The sequence below is a fragment of the Octopus sinensis genome, unplaced genomic scaffold (assembly GCF_006345805.1).
Source record: "Octopus sinensis unplaced genomic scaffold, ASM634580v1 Contig03825, whole genome shotgun sequence".
Classification (NCBI taxonomy): domain Eukaryota; kingdom Metazoa; phylum Mollusca; class Cephalopoda; order Octopoda; family Octopodidae; genus Octopus; species Octopus sinensis.
Genome location: NW_021826896.1, coordinates 5,001 through 11,504, shown reverse-complemented (window position 1 = coordinate 11,504; position 6,504 = coordinate 5,001). Strand labels below are relative to the sequence as shown.

The following is a 6,504-nucleotide window of genomic DNA, read 5'->3' as shown; positions in this document are numbered from 1 at the left end:
ACTAATAGAGATAAAACAGAGCTAACTAAAAGATCAGATCAGTTGCAGATAGTTAAGTAGGTACACGGGTTGAAATTAAATATAGATTGCTTAGCTTGGATTCATATTTCGTATTTCGTATTTTCGTAGGGAGTCGGATACCAGTCTACATATATATAGAGGACGTTTGCATGGAAGGGCAAGAAAACACAACATCCCAGTGAAAAATAAAAGCATTTTGAAAACAAAACTGGCCAACTATCAACTAGGTTATGGTTGGGTGATAACAGCTTCTTCAGAGTAGCTTCACTCAGCTTCCATCACGGCCTCAAGATGGCTCTGGAACCTGGCACATTCGTTCCTTACTATGTTGGCCAAGGTGCTACAGGAAGAGCTGCTGGTGTCTTTCTCGACCGTGCCCCACACATAGTAACCCATGGGATTACAATTAATTAGGCGGGGCCAAAAACTGGGGCTGGACAAGTCATAAAATTTCTCTGATAACTACTTCTGACTGTTTCCAGGGGGATGGCAAAGAGCCAAATCCTTCTGCCACACACACATGGCCTTCCAGTACCAAGCCTCTCCTGCCAGGCTTTGACAATCGTCTCCAGTATGTTTACATTGCTATCTAAATTGAGCCTTTAAACCCTTTCCAAAGATGCAGGACATCTCACCCTAACTGGAGATACACCCAGAGCCCATCACAGTTTAGGGGAACTTGGTTTTCATGAAATTGTTTGTAGGCAACAACCCTGCTGTTTCTGGGTGTCATGCAACCTCTCCTGGTAGAAGTTCTTTTCAGCTGAGAAGAGCCAAATTGTCCCCGTTCACTCGGATACTTCAACTTGTTCAGGAACTTCTTTGCGATTCTCCTTGGCCTTCGCTCTTAGAATTTCTCCCTGGCACCTTTTCTATGAATAGTAGCAAAAGTCCTCATTCAGGGCCAACTCCGGGCAGACCCCGGCACGAGTGCAACACCCTCACCATTAGGCCATGCGCCCTCATATATCTTTTATCTTTTACTTGTTTCAGTCATTAAGCTGTGGCCAGGCTGGGGCACCACCTTGGATTTTCAGTCAAGTGCTAATTTTTTAAGCTTTGTACTTATTCTATTGGTCTCTTTTGTCAAACTGCTAAGTCATGGGGATGTAAACACACCAACAACAGTTGTCAAGCAGTGGTGGTGGGAACAAACACAGACATACGCACATATATATGATGGGCTTCTTTCAGTTTCCATCTGCCAAAATCCACTCACAAAGCCTTGGTCGACCTGAGGCTATAGTAAAAGACACTTGCCCAAGGTGCTATGCAGTGGGCCTGAACCTGGAACCATGTGGTTGGGAAGCAAGGTTCTTACCACACAGCCATGCCTGTGCCTATATAAATATATATGATATCTTATTCGTAATGAGATCTTTCAAGAGGTTTTCATCCTGCTCAGCTAACAGAAGCAGCAGCCATCTTATTGCCAGGCTTCTCAATCGGCCACCGACAAAACGACACTTTTAAATAGAAACCCATCTGTTATCTCACATTCATATATCAGGGGTGGTAATTCAGTTGTGTCCCTTCCACCTTTAGCCCTATACTTCCCTCACAGCAGTGGTTTGCAACCAGGGTCCATATGGATTCCCTGTAGGGGCCACAAAAGATTTTGTTGTTAAAAATTTACAGGCAACAAATTGGTTTTGCTTCCACAATCTTTTTTAAAGCAATTCCTGATAATATCTAATAATAAATATATAATATGATTTTTTAAACATCGGATGGCTAAAAGGGTCGACCAGAGAAAGATAGCAATCAAAAGAGTCCCTAGGTAAAAAAAAAAATGATTGAGAAACAGCCTCCCAAGCAATATTTTAGCCCCCCAAAGTGATTTATAACATTCATCCATCCCTCTATGATGGAACGGCTGAACTGGTTATTGCATCTGAACAATATTTCATCTCCCCTCTACCCGAGAGTGGTCGAGTATTCCATAGCTTCTATCTTCATGCAGAAAGACAGTATGCAGGTGAAACAAGCTTAGTCTTTGTTTTACAGGTACATTTCTTCCAACGGGCTTCTCCACAGTTTCCAGAGAATTGTGTCCAATTTCTCTGACAAGCTCACCACCAATGTTGCACAACGCTTCCCCAAGATGCCAGTTAATGGGATTGAACCCAGAAGCACGTAGTTTGCAGCAGAGCGAGCTTCTTAACCACAAAATCATTCCCCCTCATTCACACACATCCAAACAAGGAGATCAGACTTCAAATTTAGCTGTTACTTACAATATAAGGCCGGAACGGGGGCTCGATTTTGCGATCGGCAAGATCCTTCCAGTTGATGTGTCTGAAGAATGGGTGTTGCTGTAGAAGAAGATGGGAAGAGAAACGATGAGAGGGCAGAGAAAAGAGAGAGAGAGAGAGAGTCATGTAACAAAGCCATACCATCACTGTAACAATACCATACCCTCATCATACCATTTGCATACCATAAACACATCACATACCATCACCTTACTCTCTCACTCTCTCCATACTGCCTCGTACTACCACCTTACTTTCAGCCATCCACCCACCTCCAATCACCATACCATCCTGTGATACACAATCATGTTATCACTTCCATACCATCACCATACCATCAGCTGGTACCTGGCCATTAATGTCATCACACACCTTACAGTCGTATTGTAGAGCTAAAGTGAGGAGATATATATGTGTGTGTGTCCGTGTCCGTGTGTCCTTTGTCTGTAGAATAGTGAAGAATAAAAAGTAGAGAGAGAGAGAGAGAGCACACACCACACACATGCCTTGGATAGGAAAGCAGACATAGGACAGTAACATTCCAAGGTGACCTTGTGCATCTCTCAACAACAATACCAATTTCAGCAGAAAAATTGAGGAAAGGCGTGATGAAGCGAAGTGAAGTAAAATCTATCTCCTGGAAGGAACGTCAGTCCCTCTCAGCCTATCGACAGCATCTAATGCGCGTAGAAGCAGAGGCAAGCATGAACATAGAAACACAGATTAGAAAAGGCACTTGTGCATGCATATATGACAGAGCGCAGGTTTTGGGCCGAAGCAATGCAGCATAAGGAATGGTTTGCTTCTGGAAGATCTTTACAATGCAATACAAGAGATGAGAAGCCAGAGATTTCTCTCTCTCTCTCTCAATAACCTTTTAAGAAATACATTTTCTGCATTGTAACAAGCTTAGCAAACACCTGTGTGTGTGTGTGTGTGTGTGTAATTAACATGAAGTCATTATTTTTAAGCAAGATAAAGAATGACAACAGAACAGTGACTGGTTGATGAAACGAAGTTGCAGTCAACATGAATTCTACAATATCTAACAAAGCTATCCACACACACACATTTATTTGATTGTTTCACAAGATTCCTGATGTGAAATTGTGTGTTGAAACAGACATTGTTATCCTTGGGGATGGTCATATGTTTGCCAATTAACCAAATGCACTCTTCCCTTCATTCTTATTATTTTCCATCTCAGCTCTTTCCTCACACATCCTGTGACCTCTTCAGTCACTCTCCATCCCATGTGTCTCCTCTTAAAATATTAATAAGCTCAACCGAAAAACAAATTGGCAAAATACGACCATTCCCAAGTATATATATATCATCATCATCATCATCATGTAGTGTCTGCTTTCCATGCTGGCATGGGTTGGACAACTTGACTGAAACTGGTAAACAGGAGGGCTGCACCAGGTTCCAATCTGATTAGGCAGGGTTGCTATGGCTGGATGCCCTTCCTACCTTTTCTCTTATCTTTTACTTCTTTCTCTCACTTGACCACAGCTAGCACTCAGTTTTGTAAAGCCTCCTGTTTATTCTGTCAGTGTCCTTTGCCCCACCGCTAAGTCACAGGGGTGGGTGGTTAAACACACCAACATCAGTTGTCAAGCAGTAGTGGGGTACAAACACAGACACAACACATACATACTATATATATATATATATATATATATATATATATGACAGGCTTCTTTCAGTTTCTGTCTACCAAATCCACTCACAAGGCATTGGACAGCCTGAGGTCATGCAATGGGACTGAACCCACAACCATGTGGTTGGGAAGCAAGCTTCTTACCACACAGCCATGCCTGCACCTATATATAATGTACATATAACGCTCAGCATCCTCATCATTGAAGCTCCGTTCTCCCTGCTGGCATGGGTTGGATGGTTCAATGAGCTGGCATGTCAGAGGGCTGCACTAAGCTTTACTCTCGGCTTTGCGATGGTTTCTAAAGCTGGATGGCTTTCTTAATGCCAATCACCACAGAGTGGACTGGACGCTTTCTACATGGCTTCAGGGTCTCAATTTTACTTAGATGAACAAGTGTGTGCGTGTGTATACATATACACACACACACACACACACACATATACACTCCCATGGATATACACAAGTACATGGACACATACTTATACATGTATATATATATATAGGAGTAAATCTAAGGATAAGCCAAATGCTTGCCCCTACATTTACTCCTCCACCTGTGCTCAGTTGAAACCCCTTGAGCATTACAAAGTATATTCTACACGAAGAATATCTGATTCTCATCATACATATGTATGTGTGTGTGTATGGAGTTCTTGGTGCAGAATAATATATTTGAGAAAATGAGTAGAGATGGCTTTGTGGGGGAATCATTTTTATTTTAATGGTAATGTTTACAGTTACTCCAAAGAGTTTCCAGCTTTTCAATAGCCATTTTCAAACTGAAATTCTGGGGTTTAGAAGGTTGTTTATAGAGCAAAAGATCTTTTTTTCTTATAAGAATATGAATAGAAAATAAAAAAATATAAAAACTAATATAAAAAATGATATAAAAACAATAATAAAAGAAAACAAAAAGTACAACAAAAGTGAAAAAGAAAGAAAAGGGTGGAAAGGAAAAGAGTAAGAGGCTGTATATGTATGAGTGTGTGTATATATATATATATATATATATATATATATATATATATATGTGTGTGTGCGTGTATGCATATGATTGCTTATATATATCTGTGCATATGTGTGTATATATATATATATATATACACACATGTGTATGTGTGTATGCATATATGTGTATCTATGCGTGTGTATGTGTGTGGATATTTGTCCATATACTTATGTGCATGTGGGTGTATGTGCAAATGTATGTGTGTGTGGATGTCTGTATACATGTGTGTAGAGGTGTGTATATGTGTCTGTGTGTGTGTGTGTGTGTGTGTGAGTAAATAAGGACACACCATACCAACTGTGAAAGATGAATAAAATGACCTCAAATCAAAAGATTCACAAAGGTCATCTTCTGACAAGAACCCAACATCTTTGACCACTCCTAAGAATATTCCATTGATGACCTCAGAAATTATATATATATAAATATATATTAAATATATGTGTGTGTGAGTGTGTGTGAGTATATGTATGAATATATACATACATACATATATATATAGATACATATATATATATACATACATATATATATGAATATATATATATGTGTGTGTGAGTATATGTATGAATATATATATATATATTACATGTATATATATGCATATATATGTATGAATAGATATATATGCATATATATATACACATGTATATATATGCAGGAATATATATGTATGCATATATATATATACATATATATATGTATATATATATACACACACACACACATATATATATGTATAAAAACACATATATACGAACAAAACGCCCCCCCCTCTCCCCGTCCAATGGCCGGTGCCGAGTTGTCAAACATTTAAACCAAATTTTCTCAAAACAACCTGTCCGACAGTCCCATAGGCCACCCCTTTGAGAAGCACTGATTTAACCTAAATTTGAGACACCAGCAAAAGAAGAAATAAAGATAGACTTTTTTTATATTCCAAAGAAAAACGATTTTATTCACCCAAATATGCAACCGAAGAGTTTAAAGTACCAGAAATGATAAGTCTGTAGACTGGGAGAACACAAACATGGAAAATCATTTATTAACAAGAAAATTATATTTTCTTCCTTGAATAAAAAGCAATCTGTGTTTTCTTTTCATTAAAAAATAATTAAGCATGCCTTTATTTCAATAAAATTTTTGGTTTTGTTAAACGAAATTAAGGCGAAAAAAAAAGAAAAGACTTCTTCAGAAACAAAATAGTTTTTCCTTCCTTCATGCCAAGTTTGGAGAAAATATCTCTTTTGCATCTTACTTTTTTGGTCTCTTAAATATTCTGCATTTTGTGGCATTATTTCAAGCCAGCCGGCTTTTTTACGCAAACTGCACGTGCAATTTTCTCGCGTATGCGTAGTATCGATCGCAACAGCTAATGTACTTGCACGTACAAATGCACGTTCCCATGGCTTTGCCAATCCTATTCTCCCCTGGAATCGATTTTTGTAATTTTTTCAAGACTTACACACCTCCTGATACCGTCAGTATCTACATATCAAATTTGAGTGCAATCGGATGGAGGATGCCCGAGATCCTAGAAGACACACAGACAG

The 6,504-nt window shown here is 39.0% G+C and overlaps 1 long non-coding RNA gene across 1 annotated transcript; it reads right to left on the bottom strand.

Annotated features, from left to right (window-relative positions):
• Nucleotides 1-307: 307 nt before the first annotated feature.
• Nucleotides 308-3,991, bottom strand: LOC118760995. Its single transcript, XR_004997083.1, has 3 exons — nt 2,259-3,991; nt 1,922-1,938; nt 308-318 (listed from the first exon to the last, which is right to left on the bottom strand). It is a non-coding gene; the product is annotated as an uncharacterized LOC118760995 (long non-coding RNA).
• Nucleotides 3,992-6,504: the final 2,513 nt, after the last annotated feature.